Genomic DNA, 13,230 nt, shown 5'->3' with positions numbered 1-13,230 from the left:
TATATTATCATTTAAACTAGATGTTCTCAATTTTTCTTTTATACGATCATCATTAATAAAATTACATTGTCTACTCAACTTAGACAGTCTAAAGTACCAATCTATGGAAGATTTCTTAACGCCTTGTGATGCAAGATTAAATTTGTTAGTTAAGCTCCAAATATCTTGATTAGGTATAAGGTATTTTAATTTTTTAACGATCTACCTTAGTACATAATGACTTGATTTTATCGTATAGGTCATCAGATAAATTGCTCATCAATGTTTCAATTTTTACTGATTCGGATAATATTGCTTGAGAGAAATAATCATCAAGTCTCTCTAAGTAAGTGTCAGTCAAACACCCCTCCAGTTTTGGGAACTATCCCTGGTAGATGATACACTAATTTTTTCGTCCATATTTAAAATTTGCAAACTTTTATTTTAAAGTTTTATTTAAATTAGCATAAAGATAAACATTGACATTATAAAGTCATATGATTATGTATTCAATTTTTTTTTACTTTGTGTGTGTCCTTTTATATCGAATAGTTTTTTAATTTATTACATAATTCCCCCAAAAAAATATTTTATATTTTTTATATTTTTTTTTATAATTATTGGCATAGGCACAATATATGAGATTTTTTTAATATATCATTGTACGTGAATAACCATACCGGGCCGGGGCACCATATTAATATGGTGCAAAACCAAAAGTTTTTATTAGACAAAAAGTTTTTATTGTATTTTTACATTAATCTAAAAAATAACTAACTAATTAAAAAAAACTACTATAAAAAATAAGGTATATATATCTTTTATATTAAATACAAATTTGATTAAACAAAAATTAAAAGAATCAAAATATATTACAAAGGCTATAATCGTAAGTTTCCATCAACATATTAAATAAGGTTATAATCAAATAATACCAATTAAAGTTATATAAAATGTCAATATAAATTTAAATATATAAAAATCAATTTCCACTATTTAGTAGTATACCTATTTGTTTATTAGTTAATTTGTATAATAAGTAAATGATTTATTTAATCACGTGGTGTTTATATCAATATAATTTATGGCAACTTAAATTAACTATAATTGAATTTAATTATAATTTTAAATTACTATTTGAATTAATATTCATAAATCTATTAGAAAATTTTAAGTATATATATATATTATCCATTTCGTTACTATAGACCGGGTTTGACCTTGCTAGGCCTCATCATAACCCCGCGTTTACAATTAAAATTCGAGACGAAATATACAAAATATGATATAAATATAATAATATTTTTGTATATTCGGCGCTTGGCATTAAAATATTAAATGTTTAGAAATAATAAAATTGACATTATATAAAATTTAAAACATCTTTTCGCATTTCGGAAAGTTTCATAATGATATATCATGTTTAAAATTATTTTTAAAAGGTATTAATCATATTAGTAAATTAGGTTAATAGAATCATGGCTAGGCGGATTAATCAAACTGTGCTTACAAATATGATATATTATAATATATTTATATAATAATATAAAATAAATATTAAATATTACATATATTTAAAACAATTTTATATGATAATACAAGTGAATTAGGAAAAAATAAAAAAAAATTATTAAAATTTTACACATTTTTTATAATTCAAATAATGTCATTTTGTCATTTTTATATGAATTATTTTTTTTTGTATTGTCCATAAAAATAATGGAATAATAATATTATAATTATCTTATGGGAGGCTCAATAAAATAATTGAATCTAACCCCGGGTTTGAGGCATGTTGGCGTAAAAATTTACTTATACTTGAATCAAGAGAAAAAAAAATATAATTTGAAAATTTATTAACGTTTAAGGTTAGGTAGATGTTTGAGCTATCTTGTGGTATTTTGGAAATTCATGCACAATTATTTTCGGACCTATGTTTAAAATTGAGCCGACAAGCCCCTTTAATATTATTGTATATGCATTGGTTGTGTATATATAAAACCAATAGAATTTGATTAATTTTAGGGTTATGGTTCGGATGATTATTATAAAACAGCCTTACATTTTTTTGTCATTATTTATAACTTTTCATTCTTATTTAAATACGATTTTATTTTTCTTCTCTCTTTATCGATAAAAAAAATACACAAGTTGAACTTCAAACAAACGTTAGGAGAAGATATAGCAGATAACGAAGGACTCTCCATATCATTACAAGTTTTAATTTTCAGAAATTTGTATTCGATTCTTGTGAAATTACTAGAGTGCCGAACCGAACCTCAAAAACCTAACGAACCTATATAACTTGATATTTTTTTTAAATACTAAATAATGTGATTTTAAAAAATTTCATATTTTCTCATTATTATTATATTTAACAATTTTTTAAAGTTAAATATTTTTATTTATACATTTAATAAAAAATATTGAATGTTTTCACTCAAATCAGCACAACATTGAATGTATTATATTATGTTTTTTGTTTTTTAAACTTATATGCATTATAACTTAGTTATGAAAATGGTATCTAATAAAATATTTTATTTTATTTTTATATTTTTTTTTTACATTTCAAAGTAACTTTATTATTTATTCATAATTATTAAATTACAGAGGATTAAAAAATATATATTAAAATGGATATATTAAAAATTAAATATAAAAATAAATAAATATAAAAATAAATAAATATAAAAATAAATAAATATAAAAATAAATAAATATATAATATATATATAATCTAAGAAGACATTAAAAAGGACTATAAAAAAATATATATATATTTAAAAAAAAATTGGGTATATATCATCCAAGAGAAGAGTGAATACTTAAATAATTAGACCGGCAAATTTCCAGAGAAATCTGCTGGCGAAGGTAAAATCCTTCATTGGGGTCCCCTGAGATCTGTCTCATTTTTTTCCTAAAATTTTAATGTAATTGAGGGCCTCGTTTCCAAACATCTCCTAGGGTATTGGTAACGATGGGAATGAACATAGTGTTGGCGAGGCCAGCGTATTTATTTTTTTTAAGGATTTCTGCCATTTCGATAGCAGAAAATGAGAGGTTAGACTTGGCTGCAAAATCAACGCAAGTGTAATCCCATGGTAGCGAAAGACCATTAGACCATAGTATGAAAGAAATACCATCCGGGCGTATGGCGTATTCGTTTGAAAGACCCACTGGTTCGAGGGTAGATGGGATATTAACTTTTTTGAGGGCGCCTAGTAAAATGTTATTGATAGATTTATGACGAGGTTGTCGTCCACGGGAGAAGTTGCAGTGCAAGGGATGGTAGGCCTTCGATTCAATGGGCTGACCACAGTCGATGCAGATGGAGGGAACTACGACATTACAGCCGAGGCGGAGAGCTATAGATATACGTAGCTGTTCGCCATTCATGAGGAGGCCAAGATTGGCGCTGGGGATGGCTTCCAACCATTCGTAGCCAGAGTTTGCATTTAGTACCAAATTATTAGGATTTTCCTCAAAGGGCCTGTTCGAAATAAGATATTCAACGGAACGGGTGATCAGAGGAGCATCCCAGTCTTTCTGGGTACTGGAAGCAGGAAGGCTAAGGGTGGGAGAGCAGTTGTTGTCCCAAAAGGTGAGGGCCTGTGAGAGGTAAGTATCTGAAGGAGTAGATCTATTGTCGATAATAGATTGAGCAGCAAGACGAGATGAGATAAAGGCTGAGAGGGAAAGTTGTAAGGGGGATCGGATACCAATACCACCAGACTTGCATGGAAGGGTGGCCTGGAGCCAAGATGAATTGGAGAATTTAAGGTTTAATATGTTTTCTAGGATATCCTTTTTGGGTTTCGTGGGAAACTAGCAAATGGCTGCATTTGAAGATCGGTGAGGATCTCAGGGCATAGAGGATTTTGGGTATATTAAAATAGTTTTTGATTAAAAAAAGGATTGATGAGCGGGTAGGTAATTAAAAAGTGAGTTTAAATTAGATAAATTGTCGAGGGATTTGTTTAAAAAAGTTTCGATTGCTTTTTCACCCCCTATCGGTGATCCAAGATGTGTCATCTCTTCTCTGTTGATGGCGAGGAATGTGGTTTCTGAAGGAATGGATGTTGTAGAGTTTAAGAAGCAAATCTCACATTTGGGGAGGTTGAAAGATAGTCCTGTTATATAAGAGAGATTTTCGATGATGGGGGGAATGGACATGACTGTGGAGAGGTTGCCTGAGACTATACCGTCATCGAGGTATTTAAAATGAGGTTAGATATAGATTGAATATCCAGGATTATCTTGTGTATCCCGATGCAAAAAAGGGCTGAGCCTAAGGGGTCTCCTTGTTGGATTCCCTCGAGATTTTATTATGTTGTTATTGTATTTTAAAAAAGTAGGGCTAGAGTAACTGTTGAGAATGTATGTAGAATATTGAGGATATTTGTGGCAAAACAAGGGAACGAAATATTGACGTTTGATTGTATTGAAAGCATTTTTGAAATCAAGTTTTAAAACCACATTGTCTGGAATATTATTTGAGAGGGTAATGCGAGCAAGATGGGCCGAAATTTTAGAGCCTTCAGGTACACCAAACCCTAGCTGAAGTGGCGACAGGAATGAAGAAAAAGATTCCTTTATTCGTGAGGCAATGATCTTAGAGATAGTCTTTCTGAAGAACGACCCAACAGCAATTGGGCGGATACCTCCATCCTTTTTCTATATTATATTATATTACTGATAATTTAAAATTATAAAAAGTATAGTAATTACTTCTTCAAAAAAAGGACTTATATGAGGTAATTTATATTTATCTCTCTTAAAATGCACGATTTAAACTTAATACTAAATTTTGCAAATTTTTTAATTTCTTCCCTAAGATCAAGTAAGATAGACCTGAAAAAATGAAGCATTCTAACAGAAATTATTACTAAATTAGTTTAAAAGTTTTTGAACTTATACCTTTATAAAATTCAATTCCTTAAACATAATCGAACCTGAACCTTTATAGATGGCTTTTTACTGGAACAGAATCTAGATATTAAAAGATAACACTCTGAAATTTACCATAGCTTATATATTTATTATGTCCTCTATTAACTTTTGTGACCTTTAGAACTTTATTTATTATTTTTTTTAAAAAAACTTTATTAACCCTTAAACAAAACGAAATTTTTTATCTAAAAAATTTTACATCAGCGAGCGAAAAATGATTCTGCAGAAATCCTATATTCTGTTATTATATAACAATCTTCGCCAAATTTATTATTGATAAAATATCATCCTTGATAATGGGGATGTTATTATACAAGCAGATTATATTGCGGGTCTAATCATAAATAAATTTCAAAAATAGGGCGAACTAGAACACGGCCTGGCATCGTATTTTAAAACTATTTTTTTAAAAAAATCGGAAAGTTTCAAAACATTTGATTTTAAAATTTTAATGAAATCGTATAGAATTATATTATGGCCATGTTTTTATTTTGATATTTAAGATAGTTTATTTATTTTCTTTAAATTTTTGAAAGTTTGTGAATTTCATTTTTTTTATGCAACAACAAGAGCAGTTAAACCATTCGAACAACATCAAAGATAGCTTATATTATACATACTATGGGGAAAGATTCTTAGAAAAATTTTTATATTATCTTTATTATTGAAATAATAGAGAAATTATTCTATGATTACTCATATAAGTTGAAATTCAAATAACTTTTGCATCAATAATTTTTTATATTGCACAATTAATTATATAAATTTACAAAATACTGCTTAAAAACATAACATATAATGATTTTTTTTATTGATGTAAACGGTAAATTGTTTGCTAAAATAGTCTTTGCACATATTTTAATTATTTATTGGTACATAAAAATGGAATTGTGATATTTGTAAAATATTGCCTCTAAAGTCGAGCAAACTGTTGTCATTTTGATTTAGTTTCTCTTCAGATTTGAACTATACTATAATGTCATTTTTTCTTGTTTATATAGTTTTTTAGAAATAAAGTCTAATTAAGTCATGAACGGTCAATTTGAAAAAACAATTATCATTTTTTAAAAAATACAATAAAATTTATTTTCATGTGTTTGTGTAAAAATAAATGTCGGATTATTTCAATTTATTTGTTAACGTTTTACTAACTTTTTCGCCTATTAATTATTTAGAAGATTGTTTACCTAAATTAATATACTATGAAAATTAAATAATAGGCTTTGAAAAGTTATCAAGCCGTGAACAAGAGTGCCATATACTCTTCCAAGTCCAAAATAACCGACGATCAACTATTTTTCCTTGCTTATGCTCAAGTTTATTTATTATAAATTTGTTAATAAAAAATAATATTATATATTTATAAATAAAATAAGATATATTGTGACAAGCAAACATTGAAGAATCAATTAATGGAAATTATATCTGATTTTCACAGCCCCAAAAAATTCAGGTTGCTTTTCATTTTCATGTATTTTTTTTTAAAAAAAAGTAGGATTATTCCTATTTATTTGTAAACGTTTTACTGACGCAAATATAAAACAGATGTTTATTTTGACCAGTCTTATTTCTACTAACCACTAGAGATGAGCTAGGCTTAAATTTATATGTTTTATGAAATATTGACTTTATTAGCTATTTATATCAATTAAAAATATCTTAAATTAATCAAATTATTGTCGTTGTTTATCGTATAGTTATTTTGGCAAAATTAAATTATGGCTTTCTTTTATGATCGCGTTTTTATTAGATTTAAAAACTTTAAGATATATAATACGTTCAATTGCTATGTCATCCTAGGGGTTTGTTTATTTCTTGTTCTTGATTCTGATAAAATTGTAATATTTAGGAGAAATATTATTTTATAAAATTTAAAAAAATAAATTAAAGTAAATTACATATTTTTAAAATTTTCCATAATTTTATATAGGGATTAACGTATCAAAATATATCAGGCAAATAAAAAAAGTAACGAATGACACAACTTTCCAAAATAAAGACACATTTATTAATAACGTTACTTTATAGCACTATTCAGGAGCTATAAAGTTACAAAATAAAATAATATCATATTTAGGCAAAAAAAAATAATTAAAACATCTATATAAAAACGTCATGCTTAAAATCAGTGTTACATAATCGTGGGGGGTTAAAATACTATGGTGAGTAAGAAATATTGAGAGGGGGGGGGGGCATCTCAAACCTGGTCTCAATTTTTTTTCCTATCATATAGATACTGCTGGTAATTATTCAAATTAAAGCTATAGAAAAAATAATAAGAAGAAATAGATACGAAAATTCCATAATAACATAACTAATAATATTTCACAGAATCAACGGAGTTGTATCTAACTTAAAACAGTTCTCAAAGGCATTTAACTGTTCTGCTAAAGCTAAGATGAATCCTTCTAACAAATGTTCGCTTTGGATTTAAATGGAGTTATGGGCAACTATTACAAAATAATATGATCAAAAAGAATCTATTTTTTTCAATATTATTATTAGATTTCTTTTCATATATTATATAAGATATTTTAACATAATTAAAATCTTGGTGCTGGTTACATTATAATTACTTTACAAATTTATATAATTTTTTTTTAAAAAAAATTGTTAGTCTAATAATATTTAAATATATATCCACTTCAATTAATGTAATTAAAATTTTCAACATACCTTTCGCAATTATTTCTTTTCTTTTAACTTGATCTCTGTTATATTTCGAAGTCCTAAGAAGATTTAGAGTACGGGACGTGGAGGGGAGGAGGGAGGCCATAATATTTGATGACTCAGGGTTAAGATTAAGTGGAATAATTTTAATCATGGTTGACTGAGGACCTAAAATAAAGAGGCACTATTTGGCACAAGTCAATTTAGATATTTCCTTTATTTTTTCAAAAATTCAGTATTGAGGTTAAAATAGGAAATGTGAAATTATCTGTTATGCACAGGAATTCCCTCCTTTTACATATTTTTTATCAATTGTATGTGATAATTTTTTTAGCAAATTATGAACTTAGCAACCTGATTGGGATTGTCATGTGTTCCTCTTAAACAACCAATCCGGTGTCTTATAGTCACAAATATAAATGTGGCAATAACAGCCTTTGTTTTACAAAAAGTAAAAGTGAATTACTTGTTTATCACTTTTAAATTTCAAGATATTTAACTATAATAACCAAAAAAGCATAATTAAAATAACCTATAGTTGTTAATGAATAATAAATTTATAGAATAACTTGAATGTGATGTGGTCTTTTTATTTAATAATATGGTTAAACAAGTGATCTTTTTATTAAATAATATGGTTAAAGTGATCTTTTTATTGAATAATATGGTTATACAAAAGAAAATAATATGAATGGTTTTTTTATCTTTGTATGTATCAAAAATAATCATTCTTTATATATCTCGAAAATCAATTGTTTCCAATCACGTTATATAATTAACAACCTTTAATATATTATTACAATCTAAATATATCTTCATTTCGCCTTAAGTGAAACATTTGTCAAAAAGTAATATTAAACATAAATGTAATTGAAAACACTACTTTAAATACATAATATAAGTTGTATCATACAACAGTTGTAAGCAAAACCGTCTTCAAAAAATATAAAACGTGTAAAGAATGACTCCAGGCTTGAGACAGATTATGCTACCGTGGTTGTCGCATCAAAATTCTTACCACAAAAATATAGTTTGGGGGTGTTATACTACGTAAATACGAGAAAATATTATATTTTAAAAAATGTTTAGTTGATTATTAATTTATCATTTTTTGATTTATTTTTATTAATAATTGTTATGCAAATTAACTATAGATATATTCATTAATTGATATTAATTCCACTTCACTGCTTAATTACATGTTCTAATATATCTGACATGCTTTTAACAGTATCAGATGTAGTCTAATAGACTTGGCATTTATATAATATAAAATAATATTGGTTGGTTATAGCGAAATTGAAAACGATAGCAAACGACAATTATCACACTTAAGCTATGCAATTGTTTGATAATAATGTTACTAAGTTTGCTTTTATATATGGAAGTTGATTCCATAATTTTTCTTAATTTCTGGGCCCGAGAATTTTAAAAGTTTTGGAGTTACAAAAATATGTTTTTAAAAAATTTAGGGTCAAGCTTGTATGAAAATTTTACAATAATAAAATTTCCTCAAAAATTTAGTATTTTGATTTAAACTAATTATCTATCTCGCTCAATAAATCAATTTTTTTTCACTCTCTTATGTAGCGCTGACTGCAGGAGTATTTCAAATAATATCTTAGTTATAATTTAAAATTAAGATTATATTTGTTAAGTTAATATAAAAATTAATTAATATTTTTTTTATTTTTACCAAACAATTTTATCATTAATTTATGCTATACATCAGCAGTATTTGTTAAATAAATGTTGTATTTTACAAAATAGAGTTCATATTTTTAAAAATAAATTGAAATATTTTCAACTAATAATTTAAATCATGGGTTCATATTTTTAAAAATTAATTAAAATATTTTCAATTAATAATTTAAATCATTTAATGATATATTTTAATTAAAATAAAAAAATTATAGACATAGTTTTAAATTATAAATTATCAAATTGTTTTAAAATCACATTAACAAAAACTATCTGAAATGGTTAATCAAAATTATCGATTGAATTTACCAATATTAACAATAGCCCTTATATCTTCGATAATTCTAGTAGCTCTTACTCAAAAAGGTAATGAAGTTTCTTTATTAAATACACAAAGATTTTATAAATATAAACACTGAAAGAGATTTTAATAAAATATTCTTAGTCTTCAAATATGGATTAGCCCCCTGCGCTCTCTACTCTAGTAAAGATATAGCAGAGGCGTAGATAAGCATATAAAAATATAAATAGTTAAAATTATGAGTTTTCATATTTATTTTATATCTAAACAACATTTCTTTTTAATTGATAAATCCCCTTCCTTTTTTTCTTATTTACTATAAAATCATTTCAGAGAAATACGATTATTTTTTAATAATATATTTTTTTTTAAATATATTTTATTTATTTATCTATTTTTTTGAAAATAATTTTAATAAAACTGGTTCAATTTAAAAATAAAATACAACATAAACGATATCAAAATGAAATATATTTTTAAATAACAATGGATATTACTAACCTTTACAATACCAGGGATTCAACTAAAAAAAATTAAAAACCTCCTCCCCACCCCCCTATTATTCGTAATTAATCTTCATTATCCAAACTTTAAATAAAATTTGTTTAAAAGTGTATCCCATTAATTGTACCTTGTTGAACTACAACTTCTTCTCTATCCAACCTTTATATGGATTGTTGCTAACAAAATCAGACTTCCATCTGATTGCATTCCTATCTAATTTCATCTTTAATAATAAAATAAAATTATTACTATCATAGTTTATATCCAGATTCACCCTCACATATAATCTCTATTATTAATATCTCTCTGAACTACAATTAATCTTCTTTTATCATCTAAAGCATAGTCTGAAATTAAAAAACTGTATTTTAAATGTATCTTGTTGATATTTAATTCCCTCCATGTCGCCTTTTCTTCTTATTAAAAAATCATCAACATCAATATTTTTTCCCAGTTCATTAAAAACATATCTCTTCTTTTTTCTTATCTAATAAATATAAAATAAGTGAGTAAAAGTTGTTTTAATTGAATATACTAAAAGTTTTAATAAAGATGTAGAAATTTTCTTAGAAAGAGCCATAGTAAATTAAATATAAAAATGAGTAATATGTTAATTAGCGATTTGATTTTGGACTCAGCTAAAATAAATTGGATTAATGTTATTTTTGTATTGTAATATATAATTAATAATATTAAATAAATTAAGCTTCAACTTTTAATGCTTGATTGATATTTAGACATAATGTGTGATATTAATATATTCCATTTTGAACATGAGAGGTTTTATATAGATAAGTAAAACATTGGTTTCTAAAAAAAAATTTACTTAGAACAGTATATCATGAATTCGCAAAAGCCCTACTGGCGTTATAGGTAGGAAATTATTTATTAATATATATATAATAAGAGAATTTTTTTTAACGACGAGTGATTTTAGAACGTTTTTACAAATTTAGTTGCAATATTTTTTTTAATCGGTAACCTATCTAGAATTTTATTTCAAAGAAGTAGGATCAAATTTTTTCTAAAAAAAAATAGGATTTAATACTAATATTCACATTAATAATTTTTAGACATTAGATTCTAATAAAAATTAAGTTTGTATATAATGGAAATTATATAATGTTTTGACTTTTATTTAAATTAGCAGAATCTAGTGGATTGGATAAAACTACTATAAATACAGAATTTTATGAATCGTTGTTTATTGTTTTATATATAGTCAAATAAAATAATAAAGAACATTTGGCTGTATTTGACCGGTAAATATCATTTTTCAGGGATTCAAGAACCAAATAAATAATTAAAATATCCATACAGCCACCTACAATTACTATTTAGTAATTACAATGATCCGATATTAAAGCCGCCTCTTAACCGATGTAATGGGTCAAATACACAACTAAGCTAAAAAGTCGCGTTCAATAAACATATAATATGTTTAATTCCTATTATTTATTATTATTTAATATAGATGTCAAATTTTGGAGATAGACCTGACCTGACTTGATCTGAATTTAAAATATTTTATAAATTTGATCCAATTTTTTTATTTTGTAGTCTCTTGCTTACCCCTAATTTTTATTAAAAAATTTAAATTCTTGCGGTTGTCCGGTGTAAAATTTTGTTATTTTAAATAAATTTTGCGGAAAATTTTGAAAATGCGATTAGTAAATTAATTATTAAAATGATAAATTGTATTATTAATCAAATTACTATGAATCAACCCAGATTTTAAGAATATGTTATTTTTAGGGTAGGTCTTGATCAGGTTTCTACAAATTGATTTGCTTGAAAATCCAGCCCGAATTTTGTAAAATTAAGCCAATTTTATGGCCTGCATCTTGGCACATCCCGATACAGGACCCATAAAAATCTATTTAAATTTATACTAAATCACACAAGTCCAATTTTTAAAGAAATTTTTTAAACCTTTTAAAGAATTATTTTTTTTTGTGTTTTCTTTGTATTTCAAATATCTTTGTTATAATTTAAAGAACATATTAGATAATAAAAAAATTATATTTTTTTAATATATTTCCTAAGAAATTTCTTCATAAATTTATGCTATTACAACAGCTATATTTGTTAAAAAATTATTGTTTTATCAGAATAAAGTTTATATTTAAAAAAAAATTTTTATTTCACAATTTGTAATATTTTAAAATTATATTAATAATAACGATCTTTAATGGCGAATCAAAAATTTCTAATGATTTTATCGATATTTATGTCTTCGATCATTATGTTAAATTTTAATTCTTTTCATTAGAAATTTATTTTATATTTTTATATCTAACACTATTAAATGTTTAAATGACCTGAATTTAAAATATTTTTATTCTAAATTTTGTCATTTTTATATTTTGTACTCTCTTGTCTACCCCTCATTTAAAAAAAATTTAAACCCTTTTGTGGTTTTCCGGTTTGTAAAATTTTGTTATTTCAAAATTTTGCCGGATATTTGAAGATTCGATTAGTAAATAATAAAATAATCAATTATATTATTAATAGTTCAGGTTTCTATAAATTTTTATGCTTGATAATCCTAATTTTTTAAAATTACTGCAATTTTATGGCCTGCATCTAAAAAAATTATAAGCTGCGTTCAGACCTGTAATACTCTATTAAAATTTCTACTAAATCACAGAAGTCTAATTCTTAAAATTTTTTAAAAATTTTGAAGAATTGGTTTTTGTGTTTTTTTTTCGTTGTTTTTTTAATAACTATTATAATTTAAAGATATGAAATTTCTTCTTAGATTTATGCGTACATCAACAATATTTGTTAAAATATTATTGTATTTTATCAGAATAAAGTTCATATTAAAAAAAAAAATTATTTTACAATTTGTAATTTTTTTAAATCATATTAACAACAACAATCTGTATTGGCGAATTTTTCTATTGATTTTATCAGAACTTGTGTCTTCGATCATTCTAGTAGCTCTTATTAAGAAGGGTAGTTAGTTTCTTTATTGAATTAAAATAAACTTGAATACATTAATATTTTGTAAGTGGTCCTATTCAAGTACAAATTTTTATACTTGATAATCCAGTCCTAATTTTTTAAAATGAATGCAATTTTTTAGCCTGAATCTGTAAAATTTGTGGCCGCGTTCA

Source organism: Gordionus sp. m RMFG-2023, chromosome 2, assembly GCF_954871325.1.
Source record: "Gordionus sp. m RMFG-2023 chromosome 2, tfGorSpeb1-WG-v2, whole genome shotgun sequence".
NCBI lineage: Eukaryota > Metazoa > Nematomorpha > Gordioida > Chordodea > Parachordodidae > Gordionus > Gordionus sp. m RMFG-2023.
This window is presented reverse-complemented; position numbering follows the sequence as displayed.